The sequence below is a fragment of the Peromyscus leucopus genome, chromosome 11 (genome assembly GCF_004664715.2).
Source record: "Peromyscus leucopus breed LL Stock chromosome 11, UCI_PerLeu_2.1, whole genome shotgun sequence".
NCBI lineage: Eukaryota > Metazoa > Chordata > Mammalia > Rodentia > Cricetidae > Peromyscus > Peromyscus leucopus.
In genome coordinates this window covers 3,269,408-3,293,747 of record NC_051072.1, presented here as the reverse complement: position 1 = coordinate 3,293,747, position 24,340 = coordinate 3,269,408, and the positions used below count along the sequence as shown (strand labels likewise).

At 41.0% G+C, this 24,340-nt stretch overlaps 1 protein-coding gene and 1 non-coding gene across 2 annotated transcripts in view; one reads left to right on the top strand and one right to left on the bottom strand.

The window, feature by feature from the left end:
- Positions 1-24,340, top strand: part of Ctnnd2 (catenin delta 2) — an 874,755-nt gene that overhangs the window by 565,683 nt on the left and 284,732 nt on the right.
- Positions 4,340-4,458, bottom strand: LOC114701848. Its single transcript, XR_003735885.1, has one exon. It is a non-coding gene; the product is annotated as a 5S ribosomal RNA (ribosomal RNA).

Sequence of the window (24,340 nt, the reverse complement as noted above, 5' to 3'; positions counted from 1 at the left end):
TCCCTTCTTACCCCCACCCCTTTCACTTCTCCTTTCCCTTCAGAAAAGTGCAGGTCTCCCATGGATACCAGACAGCCATGGCATATCAAATTGCAATAAGACTAGGCACCTCCTCTCCTATTAAGGCTGGAAAAAGCAACCCAATAGGAGGAAAGGGTCCCAAAAGCAGGCAATAGAGTCAAAGACAGCCCCTGCTCCCACTGTTAGGAGTCCCACAAGAAGACCAAGCTATACAACTATAACATAGATGCATAGGGTCTAGGTCTGTCCCATGCAGGCTCCCTGGTTGTCAGTTCATTCTCCGTGAGCTCCTAGGACCCCGGGAGCCTGAACCAGCCATTTTCTGTAACCAGACAAGACTCCTAGTGGAGGGATTGGAACCACAGCCCAGCCACATAACCTCTGACCTACAATTTGCCCTGCCTACAAGATATGCTGTGCAAAAGATGGCACAGGAATTATGGGAGTGGTCAACCAAGGACTGGTCCATTTTAAGATCCATACTAAGAGAGGGAGCCCACTCTTGACTCAGCCTGGAGGGTCAGAACCCAGAGGCTGGACAGCCCAGGGACCTAGGATAGAACCAAATATGACTGGCAAAAAAGAAATAAAAAGTCAATGCAATGATTCCTAATGATATTATGCTTTACTCATAGATCGTTGCCTAGTCCAACTGTTATCAGAGGCTTCACCCCGCAACTCATGGAAACAAATGCAGAGACCCACAGCTAAACATGAGGCAGACCTCAGGGAATTCTGAGGAAGATGGGGGGGGGGATTATGGGAGCAGAGGGTGCAAGGACACAACAAGAAACCCACAGAATCAGATTTGTTCTTAAATGGATTTTCAACTTATTTTGTGTATCATGTGAAATGATGATGGTACTTTGTTCCTACATCACTTATTTTCCAGGACTCTTGCCTCTCTGATCTCTGTTATTACTTCTTAACTACATGCTGTGACATCAGTGTCTTCCTGAACTCCCAGATGCTGTCACTAGCTCTTGTTTTATGTTGTATATCCATCCTTCATGATTTTTAGAATAACCTTTGCTTCACTCTGGGTCATGTATCCCCGGAGGTTCCTACACCATCATTGTATCATTTTTGCCTTCTACCTGGAGGACTGAACCTCCTAAGTGCTGCAAGATATTGTCAATACTGAATCAGTTAAGTGGGAGTTACTTATTTTCCATTTCCTAGAAATTTCTGAATAGTCAACTATTTGTTTAGATTGCCCTTATATTGACAAAAAGGACAATATAAGTGTTGGTTTAGCAATGCTTCTTAAAACATGGAAAGTTCCAGAAGTTTCCCTCTACAGTGGACATGGGCAGGAGATTCCAATTATATTACTGGAGCAGAGGGGCATCCATGTTTTATCTAACTAAAAATCACGATTTTTTTCTGAGAGTTGAGTAATGATTAGATAGTCTAGGTAAAAGTTCCTTGGAATTTCTCAAACATACATGGTAAAAACATTAGAGGCAGTGGCAAAAAAAATAATAATAATAACTCTAAAAATAGCAAAACATGTTCTAGGAGCTGAAAGACCAGCCATTGCATCCTTAAGCACCTGAGCTTGTTAGGATAGATCCAGGGTCTTAATTTATCAGATTTTTATCTTAACAAATCAGAGGGAGAGAGAATGCTTGATTGGGACAAATGTGACCTTGGTTTTTTTGAGTTTGGAATAAAAGTTCTCTAGGAAATTTTTCCTTAAGGGGACCACACAATAGCAGAATCTTTACTTGTTGTCATTTAATGTTTGAGTTAAAGCTGATAGGAACAATTAAAATAGTAATAGTGTTAAATTAACTCATGGTTCATTGCTCTGTAAATATTAATTGCAAGAAAAATTTGCATATGAAAGCCTAATTTTAATCACAATTAATTGATTCAAAAAAGATATGCAAATCAACCTGCCTGGCTGATCTGAGTCAACGTTAATTGCCTAGCAACTAGAGACCCAAAAGCCATTTCTGTATCCTGTGTGCAGCAGGAGGTAGATCCCAGTAGAGTAGTTCACGTCTGTTGTTAACCAAGGCCATCACATTCACCTGAATGGGACTTGGAGCTTGGCAGAACAACTTCTCAGTGATTTCCACAGCAATGTGTAGTGTTCCCATCCTATACCTAAATCAGATGTTTCCTTCTGGGAGGGAGGATGTCACAATTCTCAGGCCCGGGAGGCAACCTATAGAGGGTGCCTTCTTTGCCAATTTAACAACCAGTAATAAATATGTAGCGTCCACTTTCTGCCAGGCATGCAGCTGGGTGATGTAGTGGTATTGTGTTCCCCAAAATATTGTGCACCCTAATAAACTTATCTGGGGTCAGAGAACAGAACAGCCACTAGATATAGAGGCCAGAAAATGGTGGCACACACGCCTTTAATCCTATCACTTGGGAGACAGAGATCCATCCGGATCTCTGTGAGTTTAAAGCCACACTGGAAACAGCCAGGCATGGTGACTCACACCTTTAATCCCAGGAAGTGAGCCTTTAATCCCAGGAAGTGATAGCAGAAAGCAGAAAGGTATATAAGGTGTGAGGACCAGGAACTAGAGCTGGTTAAGCATTTAGGCTTTTGAGCAGTAGTTCAGCTGAGATTCATTCTGAATGAGGACTGAGAAGCTTCCAGTCTGAGGAAACAGGATCAGCTGAGGTACTGGCAAGGTGAGGTGGCTGTGGCTTGTTCTGCTTCTCTGATCTTCCAGCATTCACCCCAATAACTGGCATCAGGTTTGATTTTACTAATAAGACCTTTCAAGATTCCTGCTACAGGGTGATGTGACCGAAAGGGATCAAATGTGAACATCAGGTGGGAATTGTGTCCTCTTGAGCACCTAATGGAGCTGACCAATGACAGTGACAGAGACTGATATCTCCAAGTGTATCCCCACTGCTGGTTGGCTGACAACCAGCCAACATTGCTTGATCAAGCATGGGATGTGTGGTAGTCACTTTTTCACTGCTTTGAAGAAGTACCTGATAAAACCAACTTCAGGGGAGAAGAGTTTCTTTGGGTTTACAGCTAAAGTATACAATCTATCATGGCATGGCAGAAGAGGAACACGAGGTGGCAACTCACATTGGATCTTTAGTCAAGAACCTCCTTTGCCCTCCAGAAATTGTTGTAAGTTTTTATGAATTCCCTCAGGTAATGAGTGGAGAAAGGAAAAACCCTTGCAGTCACCTCTCTGTGATTAGTTCCACCAGGTTCGGACCAAGCCTTCGTTCAACACATGAGCCCTTGGGGGATGTTCCATCCCCAGATGATAATAGGTCCATTTTTGCTCTTGATTTGGGAGTCTGAGATGTCTAAGCCTGGACTACCAAGAGCCTTCCGCTTGACTCCTGGTGTGTAGAAGGGAGGCGAGCGGACATGTGAGAAAATGTACAAGTGAAGGGTCACTTTACTTCTCAGTGATCCAGTCTCGTGGTCACTGATCCAGTCTTAGGAAAGGGAGAGCTCACGCTGACGTGGAAGGCATCGGTCCAATCACGAGGGCTGTCTGTCCCCGTGAGCCCCTTGGTTTCCTAGTGGGCTCTATCTCCCAACATTGCTACATGAGGAATTTAGTGCTTGCCGTGAGTGTTGGCAGAAACATTTTCAAACCAGTGTGTCCTTTAGGGACGTTAGTTTGCAAAAGAGAGCAGAGCTGTGATAAGACATGGAGGAAGGTGTAGTGGAAGTACTGTTTTCTCTCACATCAAACAGCATCAAAGTTAAGAGAAATGAAGACATGGTAACCCATCTGAAATAGTGCTTGGTCTCTGGCCCGTGGAGTTTCTACACATGAAGTGTTGTGAAATTCTTGAGAATTGTGTGTGTGTGTGTGTGTGTGTGTGGTGTATACATGTTTCTAGTGCACATGTGTGCTGGTACATATGGAGGTCAGAGGTCAATGTCAGATGTTTTACTCGGTAGCTTTGTATTTTATTTTTTGAGATAGTCTCTAACTGAAACATAGGTCACTGTTTGGACTAGTCTGTATGGCCAGTGAGCTCCAGGGATCTCTGGTCTCTGGCTCCCCAGAACTAGTATTGAATGCAAGCACTGTTGTTCCTGGAATTTGATATGGATGCCAGGGATCCACACTCAGGTTCTCATGTTTACATGACAAATATGTAATGATGGAGCCATCTCCCAACCCCCTAGGTAATTTTTTAGTTAACAAGAAAGTTCTAGTTTTTATAAACTGTTTTTTGCTCTTAATTGAAAAAGCAAATTGTAAAATTGAGGGAAAAAATGGGTTCTGTTCTCGACACAAGTGATAGTTTTATTTTTTATTTATTTATTTATTTATTTATTTATTTATTTATTTATTTATTAAGCCTACAGCACCCGGTATTCCCAGGCAGTCTCCCATCCAAGTACTAACCAGGCCCAACCCTGCTTAGCTTCCGAGATCAGACAAGATCTGGTGCATTCAGGGTGATATGGCCGTAGAACACTTGTGTTCTGGACACAAGTGATAGTTTTAAAAACATATAAGAACCCACATTTCTAATAAGCTTTATAGAACAGGTCATGCTTAGAAGATGATTTTTACCAATATTTCTTCTTGGGCTGGTGAGATGGCTCAGCAGGTAAAGGTATTTGCCAGCAAGTCTGATGACCTGAGCTCAATCCCAGGACCCATGTCACAGAAGGAGATGACTGACTCCCACAAGCTATCCTCTGTCTTATGTCTGTATGCTTCCTCTGACACACACACGTGTGTCTCCCCACCCCCCATTGCCAGAACACATACTTACAAACAAATAATAAATGTAATCAAAAGTATTTTCTCTCATTGCTCCAGGAAGAAGAAAATAGACAAAGACTCAGGGTCACGTTCAAGTTGTGCTACATAATACATACTTTTATTGCATGCTTATTATCTTCAAGTGCAGAGCTTGCTTGTTTCTTAGGGCTGTCAAAAGAAATCGCCATAATATTTGATGCATGAATCAATAGAAACATCTCTTTTCACATTCCTAGAGGCCAGCGATCTAAAGTCAAGGCATGAACAGGCCCCTGAGAGCTGTCTCAGCTCTTCTTAGCCCATTCTTCTCCTTTGTCTTCATGTGGTCATGTGGCCTTCCTCCCAGGTTCTCTTTGCATCTCAGACTCCCTCTCCTTTCCCTTATAGGGTGTATGTTATTGAATCCACCCTAAAATTTTTGTCTTGAGATCTTTAATTTTATTGACTAGGACACAATCGCAGGTACTAGGAATAGTATGTAGGTATACTGTGTTATTTAAAGCAGATTTTCAACTCGCTCCACATGTTTTTGTAATTTGAAATGCATTTTGTTTTAGATTAACATACCATTGTTTTATGTTCTGGAAAGTCAGACCATTTAAAATAATTATATAAATAAAATTCTTCAAAAATACTTGTGTTTCAAAAACACAAGTAAGACTGTGTTTTAACTGTATTTTTTAAAACTATGTCCCGAAAATAGATGACGTGGGAATTAAAATCAGATATTCTGCAGTCTGCAAATTGTATGTTTCTCTTGATGGAATTAAAGTGTCTAGAAAACACAATTAGTAAAATGTCTATTGAAGAAATACGTTCTGTTCAATGCATTCCCCCATGGGTTGGCACAAAAGAGCATCCTGATTGATTTGCAATCATCTCAGTCTTCAATTCTAGCCATTTCAAAGTTTCATTTTCTTTAACTGTAGAGCTGCAGGGGTTTATGAAGTAGCAGGAACCAACACAGGTTCTGCTTGTGGAGTGCAAGAGAGAGGATGGTACATCTGTTTCACTGAGCGCTTTCTCAGGCTGGGATCTCCTTCATGATGGGTGACTGGAGCAGCCCAATGAGGTGAATTGCATCATACACCTCCTCTTCAGCAATGGTGGAAAAGTGGACTCTCTCCTCTCCTCTCCTCTCCCCTCCCTCCCCTCCCCTCCCCTCCCTTCTCTCTCTCTCTCTCTCTCTCTCTCTCTCTCTCTCTCTCTCTCTCTCTCTCTCACACACACACACACACACACACACACATACACACACACACAGAGAGAGGACATTAAGATTTGAACTGGCTGATTTGCAGCCAACTAGAGCAATAGAAGAGTTTTAAGGATAAGGTTTCTTTCCTGATTTCACCACTGCTAATGCTGAACAGTCGTCAGGGAATACTGTGGTGAAGCATTAGACATATCATTTCTGGCATCAGTGTTCTAAGTCTTCAATGCAGCCACTAAGGTTCACTTGGACCACTTGCTTGTATTTTTGTGTCTCATTTTTCCCATCTTTAAAGTGGAGATAGTGGTATCACATGTCTTATCACCTATAGTAAAGATGAAATAAAGTGGTTCTGTGGTGGTATTGTGTTCTCCAAAATATTGTGTACTCTAATAAATTTCTCTGGGGTCAGAGAACAGACAGCCACTAGATACAAAGGCTAGAAAATGGTGGCACTCACACCTTTAATCCTAGCATTCCAGAGATAGAAATCCCTCTGGATCTCTGTGAGTTCAAGGCCACATTGGAAATAGCCAAGCATGGTGACACGCCTTTAATCCCAGAAAGCCAACCTTTAATCCCAGGGAGTAGTGGTAGAAAGCAAAAAGATATATAAGGCGTGAGGACCAGAAACTAGAGGCATTTGGCTGGTTAGGCATTTGGCTGGTTAAGCATGTGGCTGGTTAAGCATTCAGGCTTTTGAGCAGTAATTCAGCTGAGACCCATTCCGGATGAGGACTCAGAGGCCTCCAGTCTGAGGAGACAAGACCAGCTTGTGGCTTGTTCTGTCTCTCTGATCTACCAGCATGGACCCCAATAACTCGCCTCAGGTTTGATTTTATTAATAAGAACCTTTAAGATTCATGCTACATGGTTCCCACATGAAGCCCTTGTGACAGGGCCTGCATTCAGCAGGGCCTGTTGAGAATAGCGGACCCCACCCTTACATCCTAGCCAGAGTAGGGTTTCGTCCTGAGAACTTGAAAGACAGCTCTTTTGCTTTTCTCACCTACCTTTGCTCATGAGATTTTGCTTTTATCGTGTGTGTGTGTGTGTGTGTGTGTGTGTGTGTGTGTGTGTAGGCACATGCCTGTGCATGGTTGCACAGGTGCCACGATGTGCTGGAGATGGTCACATGACCTTTTCCATTGTGAGTCTTCACCTGATACTTCGTTGGAGATGAGGTCTCTTGTTCACAGTTGCCCACCTGCCAGGTCAGCTGCTGTGCAGTCTTCCAGAGTCTGTCTCCCATCGTGCCATTGGAGTGCTGGGATTCTAGCCCCATGCTACTGAGATAGGCTTCCCCTGGGTTCTGAGCCATCTCAGAAACATATATTAAATGAAATGCACTCAGAAAAATGCCCAGGAACAGTCAAATTACTGTTTTTCTGTTTAACTAGGTAAACTAGTTATGTGCATTAGCTAAACAAATTCTTTGTCTTTCAGGGCTTCCATTTAAAGCTGCGCTTCCAACCTGCCTCAGGCTTGTCCTTAGAAAACAATTATTTTGATTAAAGAAACTACTTATATTAAAAACATATTTTAATCAGAGATTTAAGAGCAAAACCAAGTTAGAATATTTTATGCATAAAAGATGTTTTTTAATTATTATACTTTATTTTGAGGCTTTATAATCTATTTCTAAATATATCATATTTAATTTAACTTGTTCTGCAAGACTATGTTAAAATCAATTGCAAATAAATCTTGTTCCACTAAAATGTTAATATGTCTTGGTGTTGCTCTTATTTTTTTAATCCAGCTACATTTTTGCAAAAACTTTTATTTTGTTGTATTTTCTAATTACTCTCCAAAGTGCATTTTTAATGTGATATTGAGTAGATGCTTTTTTCCTGCCTTAAGCTTGTCTAATGATTTTACTGTTATATGTTGTTTACTGCATAGTGTGACCACAAGGAATGGAGGTTTGATACAATAGTTTTCTATTAAAAAGCTTTTTGGTTTTGCTACAACAGACATAAGATCAACAGAATTTGTAAGTGCCCAAAGCAGCCCCACAAACCCCCAGTGTCTATGAGCTTAAGGGATTAGGGGACAATGTTTCACCATCATCATGAAAGGCTAGATTTCACAAAGCTACCCAGCATTGGTTGCAGGTTGATGGCAGTTTCAGTGAAGATCCCAATTAGAGACCTCGTCTCCTCCCCCAATTAGGAGAAAGTGACTGATGGGTATGCAACATGGGTTGAAGCTTTTCATCAAGGAGTCCTGCAGAATTGTGATTCTGAGAGTGGGAGAACATGGGAGAGTGGATCAGGAATCACATCACAACAGAGTAAGAATTAAAAGCATAAGTACTCCCTGAGAAATCTACGTAGACATCAGACTGTGCCTTCCTTTCCCAGTGCTAAATTTTAAAACCTGAATACTCAAGAGAGCAACACATCCTTGTAGGAAAACTTGACACAATAAAGCAAAATGTTTGTTTTTGTTTTTTTTTCTGAGAGAAAATAATATACCGAGCCAAATCATGATGCTTCGTGTCAACACAAAAGCAGACTACCGCATCTTGACTGTAATAAACACAAGGCTGCACAGTAATACCATCTACTGGGCCCTGGAGTGGGAGCTACTGGGAATCAGCTGCCGTTGCCAGGAAAGCAGGAAGCGTTCACTTGCTGAGTTGCTCATTAAGTGGAATGTCTCCCACTGCAGAGGTGTGAAGCTTCCCAAGAGGTCAGGGGAATTCGTTAGAAAGAAATTTTATTGGATGAAAAGCCCAGTTTTCCTTTGAGCTTATGACTCTTAATAAAAAATAATACCTAGTTATTTTTAACAAAGATATCTGCCTCACCTCAGCTCAAGAGAACTCGTGTTTGGAGGAGGGTTGTTTCCTTCAGCCAGCAGAGAAAATCTTGCAGGTGTAGTACAGAAGAGCGTGAGGCTCGTAGCTCAGCCAGTCATGCCTCTCTTATATTCATTTCACAAGCATACATGTAGACACTCAGTGCTTTTTTAAATTAAAATTTATTTTTTTAAAACAATATATTCGGATTATGGTTTCCCCTACCCCAGCTCCTCCTCAAATTCACTGCCTTTCTTGCTCACTCTCTCTCATTAGAAAACAAACAGGCATATAAAAAAAAGATAAAAAAAATAAAGTAAAAACAAATAGGCCAGAATAGGACAAAATGAATAAACAGATAGAAAAAAGAGCAAAAGAAAACACACAAGGAACACATGTAGTTGCAGAGACATATACATTCATATAGACAGGAATCCCATAAAAACAGAAAACCAGAAACTATAATATATAAGCAAAAAATCCTGTAAGGGAAAGAAAGACAGACAGAGTGGGGAGGGGGGGCAGACTGTGTGTGTGTGTGTGTGTGTGTGTGTGTGTGTGTGTGTGTGTGTGTGTGTGCGAGAGAGAGAGAGAGAGAGAGAGAGAGAGAGAGAGAGAGAGAGAGAGAGAGAGAGAGAGAGAGAGAGAGCATTAAGACAAAAACCAAAAACCTCCAAAATTGCATTGAGTTTGTTTTTTGTTGACATCTACATTCTGGCAGGAGCCGGAGCCAGCCCTTAAGTGTAGTTTGTATACCCAGTGAGACTCTATTAGAAAAAAAAAAAACAACTAATATTTCCTTTGCAGAAGGTTATCAACTGGAGCTAGCTTCTGTGTTAGGGAGGAGGACCTGTGCCCACTTCCCCTCTCAGCACTGGGACACCGTCTGGCCCAGTCCTGTGCAGGCCCTATACATGCTAGCAGTCTATTATGAGTTCATATGAGTATCAGTTCTATTTTATCTAGAAGGCCTTGCTTCCTTGGTGTCTTCCATCCTCACCGGCTCTTACAGTCTTTCTGTCTCCTCTTCCACAAGGTTCCCTGAGCCCTGAGGGAAGGGATTGGATGAAGCCATTACATTTAGGGCTGAGTGTTCCAAAGTCTCTCACTTTCTGCAAGTTGTTGAACTGTGGGTTTCCGTGTTGGTTTCCATCTACCACAGGAGGAAGCTTCTCTGATGATGGCTGAGCAAGGTACTGACCTATGAGCATAGCAGAATGTCGTTAGGAGTCATTTTATTGCTATGTTCCTTTAGCAGCACACTAGTATTTGGTTTTGCCATAGGTCTATGGCCTATCTAGTCTCAGGTTCTTGGCCACTCAAACAATGTCAGGAATGAGTTCCACCTCATGGAGTAGACTTTAATTCCAATGAGATCTTGGTTGGTTACCCCCACAATTTTTTGTTAACTATTGCATTAGTGAATCTTTTTTCTTTCAATTTTCATTATTAAGAAATTTTCTACTCACTCCACATACTATTCACAGATACCCCCCTTCCCTCCTCCCACCCCCATCCCTCTTTCCCAAGCCACCCTGCATCCCCACATCCCCCAAATCGAGGTCTCCCATGGGGAGTCAGCAGAGCCCAGCACACTGAGCCTAGGCAGGTCCAAGCCCCTTCCCACTGCACCAAGGCTGTGCAAGGTGTCACACCATAGGCACTGGGTTCCAGAAGCCTACCCATAGACTAGGGACAAATCCTGATCCCCTGCCTGGGTGCCCCCAAAAAAGTTCAAGCCAAACAACCGTCTTCCGTATCCAGAGGGCCTAGTCCAGTCCCACGAGGGCTCCAAAGCCACCAGTCCATAGTTCATGGGTTTCCATTAGTGTCATCTCTGCACATCCTCCCATCATGATCTCGATGTCCCTCGTCTGCAGTATCTCTCCTCTCTCTCATCAATTGGATTCCCAGAGCTCAGCCTGGTGCCTGGCCATGGATCTCTGTATCTGCCTTCATCTGTCACTGGACAAAGGCTCTATGATGACAGCCAGGTTATTTGCTAGGCTGGTCACTAGAGTAGAACAGTCCAGGCACCCTCTGCCAGCAGACCAAGGTGGGGTCATCCTTGTGGATTCCTGATTGCCTCCCCAGCACCCTGCCTCTTCCTATTCCCATGATGTCCTCATCTATCATAGTATCTTCCTCCCTGCCCTCCCACTCTGTCCCTGTTCCAGCTTGACCCTCCCATTTCCCTATGTTCTCATCCCCCACTCCTTGCCCTCTGCCAGCACCCCCCCCACACACACACCCAGTCCACTTAAGTAGCTCTCATCCACTTCTCCTTCACAGGGTCATCCATGTGTCCCTCCTAGGGTCTTTCCCTGTTAGCTAGCCTCTCTGGAGTTGTGGTTTGCAGTCTGGCCATCTCTTCCTTCACATCTAGTATCCATTTATGAGTGAGTACATACTATGTTTGCCCTTCTGAGTCTGGGTTACCTCACTCAAGATGATATTTTCTAGTTCCATTTATTTGCCTGCAAATTTCATGATATCATTGTTTTTTACTGCTGAGTAGTACTCCATTGTGTTTATGTGCCATATTTTCTTTATCCATTCTTCAGTTGAGGGGCATCTAGGTTGTTTCCAGGTTATTTCTTATATTGAGAACTATCTGTTCAGAGCCATTGCCCATTTTTCAACTGGGTAATTTGTTTTCTTAACCCTTTGTGGTGTGAAGGCCCTTTTTAGCTCATAGGGCATATAAAAGGAGGAGGTGGCCTCATATGTGACCAATAGTCAACCCTCTTTTAATATACCAATAAGGTAAATATTCATGAGTATAATTCTAGCATTTTTCTCAGACTTATAGGTATTTTGTCCTGCCATGTTTTCATAGGATATTTGTTTGAATCCTCTTGAGGCCAATGAAATTTAATAGTGTTTTTATGAGACAGTTGCATTGTGCAACAAGAGTCGTGATCTGATAATGTAAGGACTGTTCAATACTGAGTGCTCAAGTTAGTATAGAGAGCCTTTATTTGTATTTAACAGGCTAGAACAGATTATAAAGGCCACCATATGGCAAACATGGTTTGGTTTGGTGATTTGGAAAAGAGGTATCACACATGTGTGTATGACTCTAACATAGATTTCTTTATGGGTCTTGATGCAACATATATACAAAACATTGATTCAGAGGTATATGTCCTTCCAAAAATACTATGTTCAGAGCAATATCTCCAAGCAAAGAACCAACAATGTGAGGTGCCATCAATGGTTGTAAAATCATGTCACATGGATAGCTGTGGTGGTGTACTGCATTGACTGGCCAGTGATCAAGCAGAGAAATGATGTAATTTGTTCATATAACAGCCTCATGTTACTCCAGTTGTTTTCTGATCGTCTATGTATTTAGTCACAGTTATCTTTGCAGTATTTTTAAATACTTGGTATTCTAATTTACATGATAAAAAGAGTTTAGGAATTGTATCTGAGGACAGAGAGTTTGAATTACACTCAACAAGAGTTGTTTTCTCCTTAGGCTAAGTGGGATGATCCACATCTCAGAACACTCCCCTCCCTTCTCGCCCTTGCTCCTCCCCTTTAAGATAGCCCTGAGTGAGGACTCATCTGATAATTACACCCAGTTTTATAAGTAATATCAGATTCTCAAAGACAAACCACGATTCTTCCCAATGTATCATCCAAATCCAATATTCTCTGTTTATCTAAATATAAAATCTTTTATGATAGTAATGAAGCTCCTCTAATGATTAATGTTAGGCTCCAGATTAAAGCAGGTAATGTTATCATTATCACTGCTGTTTTTATCTTGTTCACTGTCTGGAAATGTACCATATGTGTGGAGGAAAGGAAGGAGGCAAATACTCAGAAAATTGCTAATTAGAATCATCAAAAAGTTCTTTGTCCTCTTGATGTAACTTTGTTCTTTAAAAGTGATTATTGCACATCTTCTCAGACTGTTAGTGGTCAATACACTCTATAGATGATGTATCAGGATATGTTTACTTTGCTCCTGAGTGAAATGTATTCACAGACACATACATACACATGTGCGGAGGGGTGATTTTTTTTTCCAACTGTAGACTGCAACTGATTCATGGGCAATAAGGACCATTTATTAATCACAAATGGTATTTTAAAAATGATTCAGAACTGAATAAATAGACTTTCCATGTACCATTCCCACAAGGTGATTGTTTTTCACTTATTTATATATACACAAAGCTATGATTGGGTGGGTTGAATGATGGTGTTAATATTCATATTTAGCTCATTCTTTTAAGTACTTAAAACACAGAGCTAAAATAGTGACATCAAATATGCTCCTTTTCTTATCTTAAATATTTATTTTATTGCCGAGTGATAAGGCATGGTAATTATTGGTATGTTACTAAATACAATTTAATTTCCATAAATATTTTTATTTTGGTTACACATGGTATTTGCATCAGCTATTATTTGGTTAGCTCTCATCTACTAGGGTTTTGTTAATGGATATTTCTTATCTGCTGTTTTAAGTGTTCTTGCCATAATAAGGAATAAGGATTGGGTTGCAATAATCCAATAAAGCCACACAAAGGAAGTATTAAGAGGCACAGCCCAGAAGCACAATGCTGGATACTCATTTCAGGAGAAAAGAGCTGGAGCCTTCCTAAAGCTGCTTCTAATGGTGCCATGTTTTGAAGCAGGAACCTGTAGTTTTCACAGGCATTGCCTCATATCTATTGTTCCCCAGCTGTGTAGAGATCAGTCTAACCAGAAATATGACACCAGAAAAGCAGGAGAATTTTTAAGACTGCGCATTAGAGTCCTGGGTTTATGTTCTTCTTCCTACCCGATTGTTTTCCTTGAATGTCTATAATAGGCTTATGGGAATACAACCATGTGTCTGACAGCCCATGTCACATGTTGCATGGTGTATGTCACCAGCACTTATCAGTTGCTACAGACTCACTATATAACACACAACTTTAATGTGTGAGTCTCTGGGCGTACAGGTGAGCAGTTGGATGTCAGAACTTCGGGGGGGGGGGAAATGGAGAAAAATCATACTGTGTTCATACTTTTCGCTTATGAACAAAATTAAAATAAAACAGCCCCATTTGGAGGAAGATCTGAAAGTAACTATCTCAAGTAATTTCTATATTCATGGAAACTTGACTCAAAATTGAGGGATTAGTTCAAATGTCGTCTACTTCATTCTGGGTATTTAGTTTCTGACTTAGAGTTCCGTGAGAACCCTTTTGACATTAATTGTTGTGTGGTTAACATTCCCACGATTAACCCAGCCTCATAGCTCAAGATCCCATGTCTTAAATTTTTCCATCAGGAGTATGATTTTATAAATTGGAATTGCTGAATAGATACGTGGTTCTGAGCATGTCTGCCTTTGGGACTATGTAAGCATGGATGGTGACAGTCTGAGTGTCTTGGGGCAGGGGATTACTCCTGTAAAACTTACTCTGCAAGGAGATTGCAAAGGGCAAGTCCAGAGAGGAGCTCTGGCAGCAGTTTCTAAAAAGAGGCATTTTTTAAAAAAAGATAAGTGTTTGCCGTTATTTGGTGTTTGTATCAGACCCCACCTTCATGTCATCTTTGTGAGACCAAATGCTTGGATCTCTCTTCACATTTAACGTCTAAATCCATGTCATCTTTTAAAATACCATGGGTTGCTTTCTGTGGTCTGGTTCAGTATGGGTATGGTCATAATGTAAACTTTGACTGAAATTTATTTTTTATAAATAAATAATTTTGGGTTTGGTTTGATTTGGTTTTAAACAAAGTGCCCTAGTTATTTTGGTCAAGACCAGCTAAGTCAGGAAATCTGTCCACTCCTGCCTCTGTTGTGATGGACCAGACAGTTGTCAAATGACAGATGCTAGGATGGGAGGACTTCCGTGTACCACAAACCTGTTCTCTTACATCTTCAGAGGCTAAAGGTCAGTCACAGATGAGGGACAATAAATACCCAATTTCCTTTCTCAGGTAGATATTGCTAAGCAGGCTGCCTGGATTCTCTCATTAACGTCTCTGTCGACTTATGGACATTATGGGTTTATCCCTGCCTCCATCATTTCCCAGCTAAGCAGGTCACTCTCTGAGACCCGGTGTCCGTTGTCACACTCAGTGATCTCACTGAAACCAACCCTGACAGGCTGCTTCCAGAAGGCTTGCTTCTCACCCACATTACAGATTGTTAATCAAAAGTTTTCTAAAATAAAGAAAAGCAACAGGGTGAGAATGAAGTTCATCACTGAGGAAAGCGGAGTGGTCTTAGCTGGTTTCTCTCTCCAGATGTCTGTGAGCATGTTATTGGCAAGCACCTGCAATAGTACAAAAGTTTAAAAGGGTCAAAATATACATAACTCACTGTGATGGAAATTGGATATTAAAAGGAAAAAAAAAAACATAATTTCCAGGACCAGCCATAAATGCAAGTGCTCACAGGTGCATGAACTCTCAGTGTTGAGATGTTTTTCTGTGGGAAAAAATACAAATCACAATGACATCAGTGGGTCTTCATTTTATAACACCTTTTATGTAATACCTTTTATGTGCTCATTATGCCATTTTCAAAGATAAGAAAATAGACAGAAACATGACAGAAATGACTTTAACTCCTCACCCTGCTTTTTTAAATTATAATTACTAGGGCTTGGGAGATAGCTCAGTTGGCAAAAGGGTTTTGTCCCTAACCAAACTGGTGAATTCCAGGGAAAATGAGATCCTGTCTCAAAAAGACGGTGAACAGCACTGGGCAACAACACCAGAGGTTGACCCCGTAACCTCTACATTCACCTGCATACAATGTGCATGCAGAGCTGAGCATGCACATAATTATTAATGCATGCTGATCAAAGCATTAGTGGATTTCCCTGTGATGTTTCCATACACACATTGGTCATCAGCACTCCATTTCATCGCTTTACCTTTTCAGTATACATCTGGAAAAGTGAGTGAAGGACACAGAGGAGACCCACGTCCTTTCTTCTCCACCATGTCTTTAAAAACTCCACTCGTCCAACTTCTCTACATGGCACTTTCCATCATGACCGTGTAGACATTCAAAGCAGCATTTTCTGGGGATTCGCCATCATTCATTCAGTTGCTTCCAACTCCTTTGCCATTTTCTTAATGAGTTTCTCCGCCACAGCATGGTGATTTCTTCTTTCTCTCATGTTCATCCTCTTAATGCCCACACAGTCACTACCTTCCATTCATCGCTATGGGAGTAAAATGCCTTATGTATCCTCTGAATATCCAGTCAATATATATAAGAAAGAACCTAGTTAAAATGTTGTCCCCAAACATTGATGAGCCCTGTTTTGTGAAGACCTTCTGTAGAATGTCCATACAAAATGTAGTGACATTTATGTCACAGTGTTTTGGTTTTGGTGGAGGTTTGGTTGTTTGTTTTTGTTTTTGCTTATTATCTGGGCAGACTTGTCACAAACCTACCAAAGGGATGCAATCTTTTTAAATTGCATGGTAAGGATTTGACATTTCAGGACTGAGCAAAAAGATTGGTTCCCTCTTGTTGTTAATCAGTCTCTCACAAGGGGGCTGTGTATAAAAGAGAGCTGGTTGCTGGGGCGGGGGTGGGTCTTTCAAGTTAATAAAAAAAATCCTCTTCCAATGCTTCTTATCTGTGTCTCAGTTAATGACTGGTGACATCTAGTGGTAACTAGTGGTGACTGGATTTGAGACACTAATAGCTGTGCCGGAGAAGCCCATCCAACATAGATTGTGGTATTGGTGTTTGCAGATGGAGGTAATCCGGATCCCCGTATCTCACAATGCTGTTGTCAGGGCAGCAGTTTCTACCGTAACTAGCGTAACGGGCCCTTAGCTGCCAAGACAGTTACAAGCTAACTGTCTTGGTAGGCAGTGTATGTTAGGAGAACTCCATTGGCCCCTTTTTGAGAAGCCTGCCCTCCCCCTCATTCATCATTCACAGAAAGTGGTGTCAGATCTGCTTGGTGCATCTGTGGCAGCTCAATAGTAGGAGACTTGGCCTCCTCCTGGAAGGGTTTCCACATGGGAAGCCAACCCGTAATGGCAGCTTCTTTATTAAATATGTGCAGTGGAAATTATGCTAATTACACTGGAGTGTAATTATAGACTAGAAAGATTCTCTCACAGTCTGACTTGAATTGTTGTAGATAAATGTGCATTAACTTAATAGTGTGCAGCTCATTATGAAAGGTAAAGGGGAGGCAGAGATGTAATCAGTTACTCGGTGTTTTAAAGATGCTTGGTCCCAGGCAGATGGTACCCATAAGGCACAGGTACAGGCAAACCCTGCAATGAAAGTTCTTCCTCTATTTGTGCCCAGACTTTCAACATGCCACTAAAAATAGCCACTGGTGACCATTTAACCAGTTTAACTCTACTTGTCAGTAGCATTCATTACAGCAGAGAATTAAACACTGTGGCAATCTGCAGCTATATGTTCTAAGTATGTTTGTGTGGTTAATTCTGTAGACTTTATGCTTTTGTATGTATTTATGATACTTATGGAAATGAAAAAAAAAATGCACATCAGCCAAGCTGACTGACTTCAAATGTTCAGCAAAAGCTGTATTCTGGGAAACAAGTTCTATTTACATGTGATTTAAAAAGCCCAAAGCAAAGAATGACATTATTGGCTGGTGGTGTGAAGGACACATTAGTTGTTTAGATCTGCTAGTTAAAGATTTTTTTAACCTGCCAGTAAGATGGCACCACTAAAGCCCCAGAACCAGTGAACTGGGTGGTAGTTTTAAAAAATAGTATGCATATGGGGAATGCTGAATGATTTTGCAAGTAATGTCAGAAAATGTAATGTTCGTGTCTCCTACAAATGATTAATACCCAGTCAAATACTGATAGGGAGTTTGGAGAACATTTCTGTGAAAGGAGCAGAGATCCAGCAGATTCAACTGTTTAAAAGGTTTGCACTGACAGAGAGAAAAAGCCACAGCTCTTGTGCTAGCAGAGGTTCACCACGGGGAACTGTCCTGTGAAGGAGGAAGCTGTGTTATAAGAAAGCACACCTATGACTCTGGCGAACTTTAAAGAAATCCTTGTACTTGCTTTTACAGCAAGAAAAACAATGGGAGCATGGAGATGTATACCAGGCTTTTACTGATTTCTATAATATCCTTTTAGACTATATTCATTATGCAAACTAATGGGTTTCATGACACTATCATACAAATATGTTATATCCTTTATACTTTGACCATATCCACCTCGTTACTCTTGCTATCCCAACACTCCCCACTCAAAAGATGCCCTTCTCTTCCCAAACAATCCACCTTCTGCTTATGTGTGTGTTTGTGTGAGAGAGACAGAGACAGAGAGACAGAGACAGACAGAGAGCCCTAGATTCCACATATGACAAAAACTTTGTGGTATTTCTTTTCCCAATTCTACATAATGGTCTCCAATTGCACCCATTTTCCTGCAAATGGTGCCATTCTGTTCTTTCTGGTTGATGGTGCTTCCAGTGGACAGGCACCTTCCTTCATCCATCCTCATGTGTTGATGGCACCTAGACTAATTCTGGCTATTATAAATAGCGCGGCAGTAAACATGGATATGTGAGTATGTGGGTGCTGACATGCATTCTACTGTATAGTCCCAGGAGGCGCATAGCTATATAATATGGTAGTTCTTTGTCATTTGAGTTTCTGAGAAACCTCCATACTGACTTCCACAGTGGCTGCACTCACATTCTTCCCCACAGTCACATCAGCACCTCCTATTGTATGTCTTCCTGGTGATAAGTATTCTGACTGGAGTAAGATAGAGCCTCGGCGTCATTCTGACTTGGCTTTTCCCGATGACTAAGGATACTGAACACTTCATCTTCTTATTGGCCATTTGTATTTCATCTTTCAAGAGTGATCTGTTAAATTGCTGCTTCCCCATTTCTCTCATTTACATTATTCTTCTGGTCTCAAACATAAAGTGTGTGAAGGATTATCAATCAAGAGCTCTCGATTTCTAATTCCTACATCTTTTCTGGCAGTGTTTGTCAGTTCTTTAGAACATTTACACTAATTTCTTTTCTGACTTAATAAAATTTAGCCGAGACTTGTTTTGCTTTTGACATGTCATTACATTTCTTTTTTGCTAAGACAATAAAGGCATCAGAAGAGTTTGGGGAAACTGATTATTTAATGAATATGCTTTTGATTAAAGTGGGGGAAATGATCTTTCCTGTATGATGGTATGACTGCATGGCTATACCAATGAGTTCAGCTGATTTATTCCCAGTACGATGTGTAAGCTATATGATTTCACTAAAGATTTTTTACCTTTCAATCTCAGTTCCCTCCCCTGTGAACCACCATATAACTTTCTCAGACAGTTTCAACTTATGGAATAAATTATGGTACACTCACCAAGTCTGCCACCTTACCTGTTTCTATATATAAAGTTTTATTGATACAGAGCCATGCCCATTTGCTTGCATCTTCCGGAGGTTGCTTTTCTGCCACAAGGACAAAGTTAAATAACTGTAAGAGAGACCAGGTGCAGGCAAAGCCTAAAATATTTATTATTTGACCACAAGAGAAATACCTCTAGATATATAATTCCTATGCATCTGTATGTATGTATGTATGTATATATATATGTATAAATATAAATATAAATATAAATACATATATACACACACGCATCTGTAATACACTTATTAAGTCTTCATCATGAACTTTCCACATTGTAAAAAGTCAATATATGGTGGCTGTTAAAAGTATCTATTATTGTCATTTCAGTAAATTTACTTACCTGTTTGAAAATCAGTTATGAAGAGGGCAACAAATGAAACAGTATTAAATTTCTCATAACAGTATGTGAGTTAAAATATTTCTCTTTGAAAATACTTTATAAACTATTTTTCCCTACCATTTAATCAGATTTGATAGTGAGGACATGTGTCACAGCACTTTTGCAAGAATGTTAGGTCCTGGCCGGTTAAAGACTAGTATCAACTGGAGTGGTGGAAACAGAAGGAATCTCACTCTAAAGGCAAAATGTCTAAGACTGGGGTGTCAGCATTCACTCTGTCTCCAAAGGTTCAAGGCTGAGGGCCTTGGCTCTACTTGGCTTATGGATGCCTTACTCTATTCCCTGACCTGTAGTTGCATTGCCTTCTTCCTGCATCTGTCTCCGGGGTATCTGGATCCTAAGTCGAAGGGTACTGTTCACTGTTTAGAGCTCATTCTGTCCACATGATCTATTAGCTTGTTGTACCTACAAAGCCCCTTTATGCAAATAAATTCACATCCACAAATTACAGGAATTCAGATTTCAACATGGCCTTCTAGGTAATACTATTCAATCTATATCCCGAGGAACTGCTGTTTGGGTAATGACTCTCTTTGTTTTTTTTTTTTTTTTTTTTGTTTTTTTTTTTTTTTTTTTTTTTTGACTACACATGGGATCAAAACAAATGATTAAACCAAGCATTTCAGTCAGACAGTCCAATAACAAACTAAAAATAAAACTGGTCAAAATGTTGTTAGCCACACGTATTTCTAAGAGCGTCTGTGTTTACTTGACTGGAAGGTGAAGGTGAAAATACAAATGAGAAGCCATGAAATACAATGTGATTTTAGACATATGGATAGAAAGAGGTGTTCAGAGCAAGGACCCTAATCCACACCCCTGGGCCACTCCCCCACAGCTGTGTCAGTTTCTGACAGAGACACATGTGCAAACAGAGGAGAGAAAGACACATTCAAACACATGCCAAGGGAGGAATACTGTGTGCTGGATTCAATAGCATCTGAATACTGTGCATAGGGAAAGGCACAGTGAAGCAAGAGGGGATGAATTCACATATAAAATAACACATAAAGGCCTGTGTTGGGATGTAGAGAACTTGTAAAAACTTGTGGTGGTGGGTTCTGCTACACTGTTCCTGTTTTCATTTGTTCTTCCAGGCTTTCTATAGTCTCTTATCTCTTCTTCCTCTTTCTTCTCTCTCTTCCTCCAGCACACATTTGGAATATTTCCTTTATCAATTTGAGTCTTGTTTTGTTATTGACTGTCATTTATCGACCAATTCCTATTTACTAAATATAATTTCTGAATGCCATTTTTATTGATGTTCAATATTCTTCTCCATGATAGCTCCATCAATCACTGTAGTTAAAATTCATTTAAACTAAATGCTGAAATTTATCCTAAAAGGTGATATTCCATATATTAGACAGTTTGAGATGCCAAGGGTAAAGCCAAATGGGTTGAAGCATCCTTATTGGTCAATAGGAAAAAAAAAAAAAACTAAGAGTAGATGCTTCCTAAAAGGGACATGGGTTGGCTGCTAGAAGAGAAATCTCTTGTCCTGTACATGCTCTTGTGTTTTCTCTATAAGTTCCTACTTGGGGTAAAAGTTGGCATATGTAGGCACAAGGTTTTTGTTTGTCTCTGGAATGTTCTGTTTGCATCAGAGTCATTGGGAGTTCCTTCTGAAGGCCCCGCCATGTACATGTAAATAAGTTAAGTGATTCTAGGATTTAAAAAAAAAAAAGTCTTTTCTCAAAGCCTGGTTTTAAAAGCTGTGTTATCGAAAGGCGTTGTAAGGATCAAGCTAATCCAGAGCTGAGTCTGTGAATGGAAAACTGCCGTCAACAAAAACATCTTACCAGATGTGGTCTCAAAGGTCTAATTGGCTTTTAGTATCGATTTATGAGCCAGGCAGCATCCACTTAACAAACTGGAAAGGTGCTTGCTCTGCTGGGAGAATGCTCAGTGTTTGTAAGGCAGCCTCAGCTGGTCCAGTGAAACAGCATTACACGAAACTGGTGCTGGTCATTATCAGGTTATGTTCCTTCTGTAGCTGGCAGCTGAGAGTCCCTCCCTGTGATGTTGGCTCAGGTTAACTCAGCCCCCTTTTGCTATGTTCTCGTGAATACAATGGTTGCTTGGTTTCCTTTTAAACCACCCCATTTGGGACTTAGCTATCGCCTGTCTCTGACTATCAGGCCAGATTGTGTACATCAACTTGTGAAGTTTAGCAATGGGACTCCTCAGCATGAATGACTGCATCTGGGGCCAGATACTTTGCTTAACTCTCTTGACATCTTTCATAGGAATTGTGGCTTAAATGACTGATGCATGGCTATATTTTAGCACATCTTGATTAATCTAGATTTTGAGATATAGATAGATAGGCAGACAGACAGATAGATAGATGGATAGAGAGAGAGAGTTTGGATAGTACCCAGCACTGTTGGGATGGATGGGTACTCATCGTGTTCTTTTATAAGATTATACCCATTATTTCAACCCCAAGTTGACTTACATAATAGAAACATTGTGAGTTTATTTACCTATGCTCACAACTACAAGGCCCATTATGTTTCATGTTCTCCCTTTCTTTCCCACTTACCAAATCAGGTTGTGGTTTGAAAGGCCAAGGTTTGCAGGGACGAGAGGCCACACTTCTCAGCCCATAAAGAGAATGGTAGTAAGACATTGGCCTTCTGAATGTCCCAAAAGCTAGAGAAATAAACAGTCCTTGGTTTCCTCAGCAGGGCCATGGGAAGCTGCTTTCTGGTGGAAGCCAAGTGACAGCCTACTAGAGAGTGAACCACCTGTTCAGCTAGAGGATTTTATAACTGGGTATTTGTCAGTCTCCATGGCAAAATGCCAGGAGAACACTGGGTACCTTGCCAGATCCTAACTATAGTATCAGCAGCAATAAATAACAAATATAGTTTTCTGAGAGCAGATTTTGGGGGAAGGAACCCTCACAAAGAACCTGAAGCCCACCCCCCATTGTAACTTTAGGGCAAGACAATGAGGGACAGCCTGGGTCCTTATAAAAAGCTGAGGACAGGAGGTCAAGTGTCAAATTTTTAGAAACACAGCTTGGGAACACAGTCATTTTGTCTCATGCTAGGGAGCACAGGTTTTTTTTTTCCTTTTATTGAAAATATGCTTTTCCTCACATAACATATTCTGATTATAATCCCCTCTCCCTCTACTCCTCCCAGTTCCTCCATGCTCCCCATCCCATCCAGGCCCTTTTCTATCTCTCATTAAAAAGTAAACAGGCTTCTAAAGGGTAATAATAAAATAAAAAACGATAACTAACACATCCGAATTGGGCAAAACAGACAGAAGAAGGCACGAGAAGCAGATGTGCACTTGATTGTACACTCGGAAGGCCTAGAAACACTGAATTGGAAGGCGTAATATATACAGGAAAGACCTTTATAGTAAAAAGAGAGAAGAAAACTATATCAAACACAAATTAAAAATAACAAGATAAAATTTAAAAAAAAATAAATGAATAAAAGGAAAAGCCCTGATATAACATTATGAGACAAGGAACCTCCAACGATGCCATTGAGTTCGTGTTTTCTGTTGACCATCTACTGCTGGGAATGCAGTCTACCCTTAAGAGTAGTTTGTTTCCCCAGAGTGAGATTCCCTTGGAGGAAACTAAATATTCATTTGCAAGTGGCTATCAACTAGAGATAGCTTCTGAGTTGGGAATGGGGGCATGCATCCACTTCTCCATTCAGCTCTAGAACCCCACTGCTACAGACCATCCAGGCCCTGTGCGTACTGCTTCAGTCTCGGTGAGTTCCTATGTGCGTCAGTCTTTTGAGTTAGAGAGTCTTGCTTTCTAGGGCCTTGTTTTCTGTCCCCTAGCCCTTGTGGTTTTGAGACTCTTTTGCACATCCTCTTCTGTGAAGTTCCTTGAGTCCTGAAGAGAGAGATTTGATGGAGACATTTTTGATGTTTTTTTAATTTAATTTATTAATTTGTTTTCCATCCTGACTGCAGTTTCTTCTCCTACCTCTCCTCTCATTCCCTCCCCCAATCTTCAGTCCATCCCCCTCCCCAATCCATGTCTCCTCTGTTTTGGTTGACAAAGGGGCAGGCCTCTCATGGGTATCAGCAAAGCATAGCATATCGAGTTGTGATAAGCAAGCACCTTGCCTTATCTTTAGACTGGGCAAGGCAATGGAGTATGAGGAATAGGTCCCCAAGAGCCAGCCAAAGTGTTAGGGACAGCCCCTGTCCCCCAAAATAGACCTAGCTACACAACATATATGCAGAGGGCTTAGGTCAGTCCCATGCAGGTTGTTGGTTCAGAGTAGGAGTCCCTATGAACCAGGTTAGTTATTCCTGTGGATTTTCTTGTGATGTCCTTGATTCCTCTGGCTCCTATAATCCTTCCTCCCTCTCTCCAGCAGGATTCCCTGAGCTTGGCCTAAGGTTTGGCTGTAGGTCTCTGACTCTGTTTCCATCAGTTACTGGATGAAGACTCTCTGATAACAGTTGGGATAGTTACTAATCAATCACAGGACATAGTCAGTGCAGGCTACATATTCACTATTGCTAGGAGCCTTAGCTAGGGTCATTCTTGTAGATTTATGGGCATGTCCCTTGTTTCAAGTTTTTAACTGACCACAAAAAGCACCCCCTTTCCAGTCATCTCTTTCAGTACTCTCCCCCTCAACCCACCCCCAACCCAATCCCTCAGGTTCCCATCTTCACCCTACCCCAGTCTACCCAGGAGATCCATGTATCCCTCCTTGGGCCCTAGTCTCTCTGGGTCTGTGCACTGTAGCATGGTTATCTTTTACT